Source organism: Oncorhynchus kisutch, linkage group LG24, assembly GCF_002021735.2.
Source record: "Oncorhynchus kisutch isolate 150728-3 linkage group LG24, Okis_V2, whole genome shotgun sequence".
NCBI classification, from domain to species: Eukaryota; Metazoa; Chordata; class Actinopteri; order Salmoniformes; family Salmonidae; genus Oncorhynchus; species Oncorhynchus kisutch.
In genome coordinates, this window is record NC_034197.2 from 30,219,557 (window position 1) to 30,235,367 (window position 15,811).

Consider the following 15,811-nt stretch of genomic DNA (forward strand, 5'->3'; position numbering starts at 1 on the left):
AGCACAGATGACAGGAAAGGAAACCGAGAGATGAGCCCCTGGTAGCGCGAGAAGCATCTTCGAAAATAGAAACAGAAGCCGCTACTTCTGCTCCAGAAACGGAAAACTACAGTTTTGCACGGTGCTATGCTGATTTCGCGTTTTATATCGCAGAGAATTGAGGGATGGTTGTGAGTGAGTGAGGAGGGCGGATCTTTGCAGAGAATGCTTGCAAAAGCCAAGGCGTGCGCTGTCCCAAGAGAACTCATTTGAAGAGATTCCAGAGAGAGAGAGAGACCGGAATGCCGGGCAACATCGCTCCTCCGGTTCACCTGCGAGGCTGAGTGAGTATAATTCGGAATAATATTTTACCGGTTGAAAACGGTTTAATTGGTGGTCTACACTTTCATCACTTTTTTGCGTTCTGTCAGTGATGTGACATACCACTTCGAGAGACGCCAGAGGGGCCGTATTTTCCACCTGTCTGATCAATAATTCATACTCAGTAAAGGACTGTAGCCAATGGGTCAGCGATGTGAGGAACTTGTTTATGTCATTTGGGAATTGGGCGTTGAAGTTCTGAACAGGTGTCGTAGGCTATTTAACAATTTGCAGATTATTTACGAATAGATAGATAGATGCCCCGGTTAGTGGCGATCCTGTCAATGCTGAAGCACACGGTTGGTGTGATGCACAGCAGCGGAGAACGGTGCAGATCAGGATGTTATGATAAAAGTCATGACCCTATCAATCGGTCCGGGTTTGATTCAGCCCATCCCCATTTTATGCACATCTTGATCCTGAAGAGATGATGCTGTGTTTATTAGACAGGGTTGAAGAGGGTGTGGAGGGTGGACTGGGTCTCCCTTTCAGAACAGAGTTGACAAATTCTACATATTTATAGTCATCAACTGGAGGAGAAAATGGATTCCCAGCCATTCACATTCATGCTGTCTCAGTGTGTGTGTGTGTGTGTGTGTGTGTGTGTGTGTGTGTCTGTGTGTGTGTGTGTGTGTGTGAAGAACCTGCTTAGGTTGTGTTATGATATGAATGTTCATAACACTATATACACTGTTAAAATGCAGTGTTTTGTAACACAAACTAGTGGCAACTGCACTGACACCAACTTTAAAGAGAGGAAACCTGGAGTTTTGAAGCACGTGTGTGTAAGGGGTTATGAGACAGATTTAAGGTGCACTGAAACATTCAACCTAAGGTTTCTGAGGCATGACATGGTGTATTGTAACACCACTTAATCAAGAGTTGTGTAACACCTTGCAAGAGGAAAAGGTTGAAAACACTATTATGGTGAGTCCTGTTTTGTGCATAATTAGATACCTTCTCTTTTGGTGTTGTTTCTTCTCTCGCTAAAACTCCTAAACACTACAGTCTAAGAATAAAGGTGCCATGTAGAACCTGATGAAGGAAAAAGGAAACCACACACTGCCTTTGATAGTATCACTGATCTAAATAAGAATCCTGTGTAGTGCCTAATTAGATCCCTTCTTTTGGAGTTTAAATACTGTATAGATCCCTTCTTCTGGAGTTTAAATACTGTATATATCCCTTCTTCTAGAGCTTAAATACTGTATAGATCCCTTCTTCTAGAGTTTAAATACTTTATAGATCCCTTCTTCTAGAGTTTAAATACTGTATAGATCCCTTCTTTTGGAGTTTAAATACTGTATAGATCCCTTCTTCTGGAGTTTAAATACTGTATAGATCCCTTCTTCTAGAGTTTAAATACTGTATAGATCCCTTCTAGAGTTTAAATACTGTATAGATCCCTTCTTCTAGAGTTTAAATACTGTATAGATCCCTTCTTCTAGAGTTTAAATACTGAATAGATCACTTCTTCTAGAGTTTAAATACTGTATAGATCCCTTCTTCTAGAGTTTAAATACTGTATAGATCCCTTCTTCTGGAGTTTAAATACTGTATAGATCCCTTCTTCTAGAGTTGAAATATTGTATAGATAGATCCCTTCTTCTGGAGTTTAAATACTGTATAGATCCCTTCTTCTAGAGTTTAAATAATGTATAGATAGATCCCTTCTTCTGGAGTTTAAATACTGTATAGATCCCTTCTTCTAGAGCTTAAATACTGTATAGATCCCTTCTTCTAGAGTTAAATACTGTATAGATCCCTTCTTCTAGAGTTTAAATATTGTATAGATAGATCCCTTCTTCTGGAGTTTAAATACTGTATAGATCCCTTCTTCTAGAGTTTAAATATTGTATAGATAGATCCCTTCTTCTGGCGTTTAAATACTGTATAGATCCCTTCTTCTAGAGTTTAAATATTGTATAGATAGATCCCTTCTTCTGGAGTTTAAATACTGTATAGATCCCTTCTTCTAGAGTTTAAATAATGTATAGATAGATCCCTTCTTCTGGAGTTTAAATACTGTATAGATCCCTTCTTCTAGAGCTTAAATACTGTATAGATCCCTTCTTCTAGAGTTTAAATACTGTATAGATCCCTTCTTCTAGAGTTTAAATATTGTATAGATAGATCCCTTCTTCTGGAGTTTAAATACTGTATTGATCCCTTCTTCTAGAGTTTAAATATTGTATAGATAGATCCCTTCTTCTGGAGTTTAAATACTGTATAGATCCCTTCTTCTAGAGCTTAAATACTGTATAGATCCCTTCTTCTAGAGTTTAAATACTGTATAGATCCCTTCTTCTAGAGTTTAAATATTGTATAGATAGATCCCTTCTTCTGGAGTTTAAATACTGTATAGATCCCTTCTTCTAGAGTTGAAATATTGTATAGATAGATCCCTTCTTCTGGAGTTTAAATACTGTATAGATCCCTTCTTCTAGAGTTTAAATATTGTATAGATAGATCCCTTCTTCTGGAGTTTAAATACTGTATAGATCCCTTCTTCTAGAGTTTAAATATTGTATAGATAGATCCCTTCTTCTGGAGTTTAAATACTGTATAGATCCCTTCTTCTAGAGCTTAAATACTGTATAGATCCCTTCTTCTAGAGTTTAAATACTGTATAGATAGATCCCTTCTTCTAGAGTTTAAATATTGTATAGATAGATCCCTTCTTCTGGAGTTTAAATACTGTATAGATCCCTTCTTCTAGAGTTTAAATAATGTATAGATAGATCCCTTCTTCTGGAGTTTAAATACTGTATAGATCCCTTCTTCTAGAGCTTAAATACTGTATAGATCCCTTCTTCTAGAGTTTAAATACTGTATAGATCCCTTCTTCTAGAGTTGAAATATTGTATAGATAGATCCCTTCTTCTGGAGTTTAAATACTGTATAGATCCCTTCTTCTAGAGTTTAAATATTGTATAGATAGATCCCTTCTTCTGGAGTTTAAATACTGTATAGATCCCTTCTTCTAGAGTTTAAATACTGTATAGATCCCTTCTTCTAGAGTTTAAATATTGTATAGATAGATCCCTTCTTCTGGAGTTTAAATACTGTATAGATCCCTTCTTCTAGAGTTTAAATAATGTATAGATAGATCCCTTCTTCTAGAGTTTAAATACTGTATAGATCCCTTCTTCTAGAGTTTAAATAATGTATAGATAGATCCCTTCTTCTGGAGTTTAAATACTGTATAGATCCCTTCTTCTAGAGCTTAAATACTGTATAGATCCCTTCTTCTAGAGTTTAAATACTGTATAGATCCCTTCTTCTGGAGTTTAAATACTGCATAGATCCCTTCTTCTGGAGTTTAAATACTGTATAGATCCCTTCTTCTGGAGTTTAAATACTGTATAGATCCCTTCTTCTGGAGTTTAAATTATGATTTTTCAACGCCGATAACTATTATTGAACACTTATTTTAACTTAATATAATACATAAATAAAATCAATTTAGCCTCAAGTAAATAATGAAACATATTCAATTTGGTTTAAATAATGCAAAAACAAAGTGTTGGAGAAAAAGGTAAAAGTGCAATATGTGCTATGTAAGAAAGCTAACGTTTCAGTTCCTTGCTCAGAACATGAGAACATATGAAAGCTGGTGGTTCCTTTTAACATGAGTCTTCAATATTCCCAGGTAAGAAGTTTTAGGTTGTAGTTATTATAGGAATTATAGGACTATTTCCCTCTATACCATTTCTATTTCATTAAACTTTGACTATTGGATGTTCTTATAGGCACTTTAGTATTGCCAGTGTAACAGTATAGCTTCCGTCCCTCTCATCGCTCCTCCCTGGGCTCGAACCAGCAACACAACAACAACAGCCACCATCGAAGCAGCGTTACCCATGCAGAGCAAGGGAAACAACCACTGCAAGGCTCAGAGCGAGTGACATTTCAAACGCTATTAGCGCGCGCTAACTAGCCAGCCATTTCACTTCGGTTACACCAGCCTCATCTTGGGAGTTGATAGGCTTGAAGACATAAACAGTGCAATGCTTGACGCACAACGAAGAGCTGCTGGCAAAACGCACGAAAGTGCTGTTTGAATGAATGTTTACGTGTCTGTTTCTGCCTACCACCGCTCAGTCAGATACTTAGATACTTGTATGCTCAGTCAGATTATATGCAACTCAGGACACGCTAGATAATATCTAGTAATATCATCAACCATGTGTAGTTAACTAGTGATTATGATTGATTGTCTTTTACAAGATAAGTTTAATGCTAGCTAGCAACTTACTGTGGCTTACTGCTTTCGTGTAACAGGCAGTCTCCTTGTGGAGTGCAATGAGAGAGAGGCAGGTCGTTATTGCGTTGGACTAGTTAACTGTGACATTGCAAGATTGGATCCCCCGAGCTGACAAGGTGAAAATCTGTCGTTCTGCCCCTGAACAAGGCAGTTAACCCACCGTTCCTAGGCCGCCATTGAAAATAAGAATGTGTTTCTAACTGACTTTTCTAGTTAAATATAGTTCGGCGCCCAAAAATACTGATTTCCGATTGTTATGAAAACTTGAAAACGGCCCTAATTAATAGGCTATTCCGATTAATCGGTCGACCTCTAGTTTAAATACTGTAAATGGGAATCCCTCTTTTTGTATATTCCCTGCTCCTATATGGTGTGCTGATAAACTCCTCATTGGTAACTTAAAATGGTCAAATGTACACTTATGCTATAACAAAGGATGTGAGAAAATAGTTATTAAAATGAATACCGTAAAATAACTACAACATTTCTTTATCAAGACATGATTTTTAAGTTTCAAGGGCTTTATCTTTTCTTTGCAAATGATCAAATGACAACAAAACAATAACAGGTCTTTCACATTTTTTATACTGATGAAGACACTTCAAAGATCTGTAAGGTCTTTATCATATTTAGGGCTGTGGCGGTCATGAAATATTGTCATCCAGTTATTTTCATGCAAAAGACTGCTGGTCTCATGCTAATTGGCCGTTATTTAATATAAACATGTTGAGCATCTCCAGGCCTCCACACATATAAACTGCTGATGCTGATGCGTGGAACATCTACATTTAAAAAAGTACAAAAAAGAAATGTAATTAATATACACCATCAAAATAAATCCATTATATCTTTTAGCCTGGTAGCCTAGTGGTTAGAGCATTGGACTAGTAACCGAAAGGTTGCAAGTTCAAATCCCCGAGCTGACAAGGTACAAATCGTTCTGCCCCTGAACAGGCAGTTAACCCACTGTTCCTAGGCCGTCATTGAAAATAAGAATTTGTTCTTAACTGACTTGCCTAGTAAAATAAAGGTAAAATTAAAAATTAAAATAGTCAGGTCTAAAGAAACATTATGATATGAAGAAATGTAATGAAGAAATGTATTTCAGAAGAACAGAATATGAGTTGGCCTACTGTATGTTAGTTATATGGCTATGCTCCATGTCATAGTGTTACGTCTATCGTTGAATGAGTGAGACCAAAGCGCAGCGTGGAAAGTGTTAATCGTACTTTATTAAATGAACAACAAAATATAAACGAACGTAAAGCTCTGAAGCGTTAAACAGCAACTATCCAAAGACAAGATCCCACAAACTAGGGTGGAAAACAGGCTGCTTAAGTATGATTCCCAATCAGAGACAATGATAGACAGCTGCCTCTGATTGGGAACCCTACCCGGCCAACAAAGAAATAGAAAACTAGAATGCCCACCCAAATCACACCCTGACCTAACCAAATAGAGAATTAAAAAGGCTCTCTAAGGTCAGGGTGTGACACATAGGCTGTGGGCTTGTTCAAGATAAGCTTATACGTCCTGTGCCATTATTTAATTTTATAGTAAGAAGAATATAATTTAACCAGCGAGGGCGCATGTGAAGTGGCTATGTTGAGCGTAAAAGTTATTATTTTAAACAAGTCCTATATGCTAGATTTAGTTATTTGTCAACCTTAGTTGTGAATGATACAAACCTTAGAATGTCTTAGAAATCAGAACAGACATGGGCTGCATGAAGAGACTACAGGGTATTGATGATTTGAGAAAGTAGCAAAAAATACTTGCTCTGTTCCTTGCCTCAGGCTGCGCAGCTGTTCTCTCATCAAGTGATCATATTTTCACCCATCAGACTATTCTCAATGTAATCTTGTCTTCAGTGTTTAAAAAAAAAAAAACACGTGTGGTTGAATTTATTCTGCCACTGTGACTTCTTATTGTCTCGGCCAGGTTATTGAGCAAACAACGCAACTATCACATCACATCACACATCACATAATGTGGCTTTTTGGCTTCCCCAGTGATTTTACGCACGCACCGCTACTGCTTGCCTTTACTAATATGTACAATTTGTTTCGATTTAGAATGTCCCATTATCAAATGGGCAGGGGACAAGACATGTCATCTGTATGTACTCGAATAGTAAATGGAGGCCGCGTGCTTTCCCTCCAGTCAGTTTGGTAGTTGACTTCGGTTTTATAGCGGAGCATGTACTTAATATTAGCAGCTGAGAAATAAATATAAGAACCCTTGTTTCACTCCACGCATCAACCACTGTTTGAGGAGCATTTTTTAGCTGCCTGACAGGGGATATTCCGCCCAAACTCTGTATGCCATGGGCTCTCCAACCTTGATCCTGCAGCTAGCAAGTGCTTAATTTGGAAAACCAAGTGAAATCCATTCGGGAACATTGATAGTAACATGTTTTCACAACTAAACAAATTTCACTAAACTGTTGACAGCCCGTCTGCGCGCTTGAGAAAGGAATAAAGGAGTGAGGAGATGGAAACGCATGGTGGTGAGATATGCTGTATAGCTAAAGGTAATGTTACTAGGCTAATCAAAATCAAATACAAATTCACTAATTGTAGGCTAACTGTTAGCCGACCTGCACAATCAATGAACCAGCAGCATCGCCTAGGGCTATACGTTCTCTCCCAGACTCATGGATAGACATTTTGGAGCGTAAGGTAACCAGTTCATCCAGTAAGCATAATAATACAGTCCACACTCACAGACTATACCAACTATGTATCACATACATTTTAAATCAGTTATGTTTGATGTTTTTTTCCATGCATAATATGTGGTAGGATTCGTATTGTATAACGGCACAATCAACATTTTAATTATGTTTTCTTTGGTGGGGGGCTTGGGCTCATAAGCCTATGCATATGCATAAGCGCTAATATGCATATGGGGGAATTGAAATGAATCATCACCTTAGAAAGCACTGTCCATTTCGTTGTATTAAGCTTTGAAACAACAAACATATTTTACACTGTTTCAACTCGCTGTTGAACCTCTTTCTTCAAATTGATCATCACAGTGAGGTGAGTTTTAAAAGTATGATAGGCCTACTGTTTTCTTGATAAGTGTTGGATGTGATTTTCGAAAGCATTTACATTGATGTCAGAGTGGTTAGAGGGACAATAGAGCCCTGAGTACCAGGCCATTATGAACTGATAGTAGTTAGCAAGTTGGGTACTACCAAAGCATGTCCAGGGTGCATAAAATGAGATTTTTTGTTGTACTTTTTACCCCTTTTCGCCTCAATTTCATGATATCCAATTGGTAGTTATTGTCATGCCCTGATCTGTTTCACCTGTCTTGGTGATTGTCTCCACCCACCTCCAGGTGTCTCCCGTTTTCCCCATTAGTCCCCTGTGTATTTATCCCTGTGTTTCCTGTCTCTCTGTGCCATTCTGTCTTGTTTTGCCAAGTCAACCAGCGTTTCTCCGAGCTCCTATTTTTCCCAGTCTCTGTTTCTTTCCTAGCCCTCCTGGTTTTGACCCTTGCTTGTCCTGATGCCGAATACGCATACGAATACGCAAGCCTACCTGACCACTCTGCCTGCTCTGACCTCGAGCCTGCCTGATCACTCTGCCTGCTCTGACCTCGAGCCTACCTGACCACTCTGCCTGCTCTGACCTCGAGCCTGCCTGATCACTCTGCCTGCTCTGACCTCGAGCCTGCCTGACCACTCTGCCTGCTCTGACCTCGAGCCTGCCTGATCACTCTGCCTGCTCTGACCTCGAGCCTGCCTGACCACTCTGCCTGCTCTGACCTCGAGCCTGCCTGACCTCTCTGCCTGCTCTGACCTCGAGCCTGCCTGACCACTCTGCCTGCTCTGACCTCGAGCCTGCCTGACCTCTCTGCCTGTCCTGACCTCGAGCCTGCCTATCCCCTTGTACCGTTTGGACTCGGACCTGTTCACTGAACCCCTGCCTGTTATGACCTCAAGCCTATCTATCCACTGGTACTGTTTGGACTCTGACCTGGTTTATGAACTCTTGCCTGTCCCCGACCTCCCTTTTGCATACCCCTTTTGGTGTCTGCATTTGAGTCTCTACCTTGTGCCCTTACAGTTATAGTCTTGATACAGTGCATTCGGAAAGTATTCAGACCCCTTGACTTTTTCCACATTTTGTTAAGTTACAGCCTTGGATTGTATTTTTTCCCCCCTATCAATCTACACAATACCCCATAACAACAAAGCAAAAACAGTTTATTTTTGCAAATGTATGTGTGTGTGTATATATATATATATATATATATATAAAAAAATGAAATATTACATTTACATACAGTAAGTATTCAGACCCTTTACTCAGTACTTTGTTGAAGAGCCTTTGGCAGCTATTACAGCCTCAAATCTTCTTGGGTATGACGCTACAAGCTTGGCACACCTGTATTTGGGGAGTTTCTCCCATTCTTCTCAGCAGATCCTCTCAAGTTCTGTCAGGTTGGATGGGGAGCATCGCTGCACAGCTATTTTCAGGTCTATCCAGAGATGTTCGATCAGGTTCTAGTCCGGACTCGCTTCTGTCTGGCCACTCTATCATAAAAGCTGTATTGATGGAGTGCTGTAGAGATGATTGTCCTTCTGGAAAGTTCTCCCATCTCCACAGAGGAACTCTGGAGTTCTGGCAGTGACCATCAGGTTCTTGGTCAACTCCCTGACTAAGGCCCTTCTCCCCCGATTGCTCAGTTTGTCTGGGCGGCCAGCTCTAGGAAGAGTGTTGGTGGTTCCAAACTTCTTCCATTTAAGAATGATGGTGGCTACTGTGTTCTTAGGGGCCTTCAATGCTGCAGAAATGTTTTGGTACCCTTCCCCAGATCTGTGCCTCGACACAATCCTGTCTCGGAGCTCTATGGACAATTCCTTCGACCTCGTGGCTTGTTTTTTTTTGCTCTGACATGCACTGTCAACTGTGGGACCTTAAATAGACAGGTGTGTGCCTTTCCAAATCATGTCCAATCAATTGAATTTACCACAGGTGGAATCCAATCAAGTTGTAGGAACATCTCAAGGATGATATTTGGAAACAGGATGCACCTGAGTTCAATTTCGAGTCTCATAGCAAAGTGTCTGAATACTTACATGTAAATACGGTATCTGTTTTTTATTTTTAATACATTTGCAAAAAAATCTATAAGCCTGTTTAGGCTTTGTCATTATTGGGTATTGTGTGTAGATGAGGGGAAAAATCTATAAGCCTGTTTAGGCTTTGTCATTATTGGGTATTGTGTGTAGATGAGGGGAAAAATCTATTGAATATATTTTAGAATAAGGCTCTAATGTAACAAAATTTAGAGAAAGTCAAGGGGTCTAAATATTTTCATTTGCACTGTGTATACAGTACGAGTCAAAAGTTTGGACACACCTACTCATTCAAGGGGTTTTCTTTATTTTTACTATTTTCTACATTGTAGAATAATAGTGAAGACAACAAAACTGTGAAATAACACTTATGGAATCATGTAGTAACCAAAAAAGTGTTAAACAAATCAAAGTATATTTTACTTTTGAGATTCTTCAAAGTAGCCACGCTTTGCCTTGATGACAGCTTTGCACACTCTTTGCATTCTCTCAACTAGCTTCATGAGGCAGTCACCTGGAATGCATTTCAATTAACAGGTGTGCCTAGTTAAAAGTTAATTTGTGGAATTTCTTTCCTTTTTAATGTGTTTTAGCCAATAAGTTGTGTTGTGACAAGGTAGGGGTGGTATACAGAAGGTAGCCCTATTTGGTAATAGACTAAGTCCATATTATTGCAAGAACAGCTCAAATAAGCAAAGAGAAACGACAGACCCTCATAACTTTCAGACATGATGGTCAGTCAATCCGGAACATTTCAAAAACTTCTAAAGTTTCTTAAAGTGCAGTCACAAAAACCATCAAGCGCTGGGATGAAACTGGCTCTCACAAGGGCGGCCACAGGAAAGGAAGACCCACAGTTACCTCTGCTGCAGAGGATAAGTTCATTAGAGTTACCAGCCTCAGAAATTGCTGCCCAAATCAATTCTTCACAGAGTTCAAGTGACAGACACATGTCAACATCAACTGTTCAGAGGAGACTGCGTGAATCAGGCCTTCATGGTGGAATTCCTGCAAAGAAACCACAACTAAACGACACTAATAATAAGAAGAGACTTGCTTGGGCCAAGAAACACGAGAAATGAAATGTCAGATTTTTTGGTTCCAACCGCGTGTCTTTGTGAGATGCAGAGTACGTGAACGGATGATCTCCTCATATATGATTCCCACTGTGAAGCATGGAGGAGGAGGTGTGATGGTGTGGGGATGCTTTACTGGTGACACTGTCTGTGATTTATTTAGAATTCAAGGCACACTTAACCAGCATGGCTACCACAGCATTCTGCAGCGATATTTGACCAATAAGGAGAGTGATGGAGTGCTGCATCAGATGACCTGAACCCAATTGGGATGGTTTGAGATGAGTTGGACCACAGAGTGACAGGAAAACAGCCAACAGGTGCTCAGCATATGTGGGAACTCTTTCAAGACTGTTGGAAAAGCATTCAAGGTGAAGCTGGTTGAGAGTATGCCAAGAATCTCAAATCTCAAATATATTTAGATTTGTTTTACACTTTTTTGTTTACTACATGATTCCATGTGTTATTTCATAGTTTTGATGTCTTCACTATTATTCTAAAATGTAGAAAATAGTAAAAATAGTAGGTAGGTTTGTCCAAACTTTTGACTGTGTATATTTTTCTGCAGGGAGACAGAAATAGCAAGCCATAAAGATAGTACATGAATGCATAATTCAGTTATTAACTGCCTTAATATTAATAAATTGCAATATGCATATACAGAGCCTTCAGAAAATGTTTTCTTTTGCACATTTATTGAAAATGAAATACAGAAATATAACATGTATTTAAGTATTCACACCCCTGAGTCAATACTTTATAGAAGCACTTTTAGCTGCATTTACAGCTTTGAGTCGTCCTGGGGATGTCTGTATCAGCTTTGAGTCATACTGGGGATGTCTGTATCAGCTTTGAGTCATACTGGGGATGTCTGTATCAGCTTTGAGTCATCCTGGGGATGTCTGTATCAGCTTTGAGTCATACTGGGGATGTCTGTATCAGCTTTGAGTCGTCCTGGGGATGTCTGGATCAGCTTTGAGTCATACTGGGGATGTCTGTATCAGCTTTGAGTCATCCTGGGGATGTCTGTATCAGCTTTGAGTCGTCCTGGGGATGTCTGTATCAGCTTTGTGAATTTGGATTTGGGGATTTTCTCCCAATCGTCCTTGCAGATTTCCTCAAGCTCAGTTAAGTTAGATGATGAACAGCAGTCTTCAAGTCTTACCAGAGATTTTCAATGGGATTCAAGTCTGAGCTTTGGCTGGGCCACTCAAGGACTTTGATCTTCTTGTTCTGAAGCCATTCCAGCATTGCTTTGGCTGTATGCTTGAGGTCATTGTCCCGTTGGTATGTAAATCCTCGCCTCCCCAGTCAAAGATCATTTGTACTTTGAAGCAGGTTCTCAAGAATTTGCCTGTATTTGGCTCCATTCATTATTCCCTCTATCAGTCTCCCAATCTCTGCCACTAAAAAGCATCCCCATAGCATGATGGTCATGCTTCACGGTAGGGATGGTGGTAGACGACTGATGAGCTGCGTCTGGTTTTCTCCAGACATACTGCTTTGCATTCAGGCCAATTAGTCACATTTTTGACTCATCAGACAACAGGATATTTTTGCCAAATGCTCTCATTCTTTCAAAGCCATTTTTGAGAATTCCAGGTGTGCTGTCGTGTGCCTTTTTCTCAGGAGTGGTTTCAGTCTGGCCACTCTCCCATAAAGCCCAGATTGGTGAAATGCTGTTGAGACGGTTGTCCTTCTGGCAGGTTCTCCCATCTCAGCCAAGGAACTCTGTTGATCTGTCAGAGTGGTAATCAAGTTCTTGGTCACCTCCCTGACCGAGGTCCTTCTTGCCCGGTTGCTCACTTTGGTAGGAGGGCCAGCTCTAGGCAGAGTCTGGGTAGTTTCACATTTTTTACATTTCCTAATGATGGAGACCACTGAGTTTTTGGAAACTTTCATCACTCTAGAAATAGTTTTACACCCTTCCCCAGATATATACCTCATCACAATTCTATCTCAGCAGACTTCATGGTCTAGTTTCTGCTCAGTTTGGAGTGTCATAGCAAAGGGTCTGAATACTTAGGTATTTCATTTTCAAAAAATGTGCAGCAATTTCTAAAAACATGTTTTCACTTTGTCATTATGGGTTATTGTGTATAGATGGATGAGACTTATTTAATAGATTTTGAATTCAGGCTGTAACACAACAACATGTGGAATAAGTCAAGGGGTATGAATAGTTGGATGCAATAAAACATGTGGCATGGTAAGCCAGAACCAAATGCAGGCTAAATTAGCAGTGGCTATTTAGTGTAGCATATAGCATCTGGTGGAGCTTTGAACAATATATAAAGCTAGTAGGCAAATAAACCAGCAGTATTAACAAAAAAATATGCCTTAATTTGCATAAAAGCATAAAGACATGCCTTAATTTGCATAAAAAAACAAGTGTGTGAAAGGTGCCAACAATGACATTGTGTCAATTAACAACTACATGTAGCATCGAGAAAACTGATCAATGCACCAAGCATAACCATACAGCGACCATTAGCAGCCGAAATGCTACGCAAAACAAATGTTCATGTTGAGTGACTTCCTTTTCTGTTTGCTTCTTCAATGTAATAACATAGTCATATTGTCACTGATGCATACTTTCTTGGATTGTTTTGGAGAGTTTCACCTGAGCGTTTAGTGTGTTCTCACCTGTCTCCTTCTTCTTCGTTGGTATTATGGCGGTCTGTAAACAAATGTTATAGGTGCAGGCCGCCATCAGTATTGGCTGTGTATCAGCCTACTATTCTGTAGTATGAATTCATTACACTTTGAAGAAATTGCCCTAACCAAGTAACCCTGCACCCGTTAAAACCACACCACTATTCCACTACTCTGGCCCCATCTGATTCTACTCCAGGCCAGCAGCCTGGGAAGACGGGACACTGTACCCCTAATTAATCTGTTGCCTTATCCTCAATAATCTTCAACCTGGCATTTCTGCTTTCCAAACTCTGAGTCGTGTTCATAATCTTTCCTATGAAAACTATGAAGTCAATATTTTTTTTACTATCAGTGTCCTTTGACACGGCACATTTTTGTGAGCAATATTTTTGAACAGGCAGCGAAAGCATGTCAGTATTAGTAGAAGCACCAGTTCTGACAGTAACTTACTATTGGAGCAGACATAGTAGCTCTATCAGTCTGCCTAGTAGTTCCACCAATCTGTTTTACAGCCTCTGCATATGATTCATCATGATTGACTGTATATCTCAGGGCCTCTCTAGCCTCTCTCTGTACCTGTCATCCAACAAATGCTGCACTGTGTTCCCCCCCACAATTCCAACACTTAGCCTTCACATTGCTTCCACATTCACCATAATCATGTTCTCCTCCACACTTGGCACATATTTTCTTTTCTTTACACTGAGCAGCTACATGTCCCATTCTCTGTCATTTAAAATGGGGATGGGACACATTCTGGGACATTGAAACTAAGGAAATCTACTTTCCACCACAGATCATTCAGGAAATCTGTACTTTTTTTTTTCAAACCTCATTAACACTGATAAGCTTTCATTTATTTAACCCTCTTTCCTGTTGATCAACCTTTTGGCCTCAATCACTCTGCCTCCCTTTACATTTTCTATAATATCATCTATGGACATAGCTAGTGGGGCCCCAGAAATGTCTTCCCTCAACTCGGCTTAAGCTCCAGGGACATGGCTTTTGATTTTCTTCTTCTTGAGTTTCCATGATCAGAATCTTCCCCTGCTGAGCATGGCTAGCACAGAATGTTAGCAGTTTAACATTTCCAATGAACTGGGCTAGTTTTACTTCACCTATTTACGTCATTGGTTAATCAGATAGGGTGTAAATGCCGCCCTGTGTTCACATCAAACACCATCACTACTTTAAACTCTGACACATCATTATTCTGGTTCCCTCCCTTCACCCTCTAGAAGCACCACTGCTTCCAGTAACATGGTCTCTCTTTTTAACCTGTTACTTTCCACTACAGATCATTCAGGTCCTTGACCCTCAGCCTCCTGACCCATCAGAACTATCAACCAAATTGATCTCATTCCAACGCAGCTGTTGCATCTCCAACCTTCTCTCTGTATCATCCTTAGTCCTGCAGACTGGCTGAGTGGACTATGGAAGTATTTTGATAAGCAGGAGACCCGGGTTCACATCTACCTTCTCACATGAAGATGCACTTTAAACATGTTTCCTCATGTTACCCCTGCTATAATTTAAATATCCCTAAACATTTAGATTGTGAGATTATAAATTATGTTACAATGGGCCTGGCGACTGTAGCCAATAATTAGTGCCCTAGGAAATGTACTCATTTCCAGTTTTCTTTCAAATCTTAATTCAAATATTGTCTGAAAATCCTCATCAATCAATATTTACGCTATAAATCATTGGCATTTCAAAACCATTTGATTATATGAGAGACACAGTCTGCCAACATATGCTTTTTGTGTTTTGATGCCTCCATTTACATGCACTGAAACACCCACAATGGTATTCACAAGACTCTTAAAAACACCAATATTTACATTGAAGAACCACTTTGGGTGTGTCAGATGACTTGCATTCTGTTTTGAAATCCGTTCAGTGTATCAGAACACTTCTATTGGGTTTACACTCAAACACCAGAGCTCAGCTTAGGCCTGCTGCTTTTCATGGTTTCACTGCAGAATGATGGTGGTTTGAGTCTTTCTATTTTAACATTGTAGATGCAGCCATCTATAGCGTTTTAACGAAGGCTTTGTGAATATTGTGAATATCATCTACATCATCACATGAATACGTTCTTACAGTTTATAATGCTCTATTCCAGCTCTGGCATTAGGAAAAGGCAATAGAACACATCAAATGGTGCTTCAAGTAAAGTGTTTTTCTGTACAGCCGGGGAACAATTCAATTGCACTGTGAAGCAAACAGAGCTGTTGTCATCAACATTTGCAACCGAAACAAATGTAGTGTTCTTTCCAGACAGGGATGCACAATACACTCTAGATGGTATGTGGGTATACAGATGCTATGAACTACCCCGATGTAAATCCT

The 15,811-nt window shown here is 39.6% G+C and overlaps 1 protein-coding gene across 1 annotated transcript in view; it reads left to right on the forward strand.

Annotated features, from left to right (window-relative positions):
* LOC109868970 (uncharacterized) overlaps positions 1-15,811 on the forward strand; it is a 115,973-nt gene continuing 100,162 nt past the window's right edge. The window contains exon 1 of the mRNA XM_020458756.2: positions 1-323. The gene's annotated coding sequence lies outside the window, so the exon portion shown is untranslated. The remainder of the gene's footprint in view (positions 324-15,811) is intronic.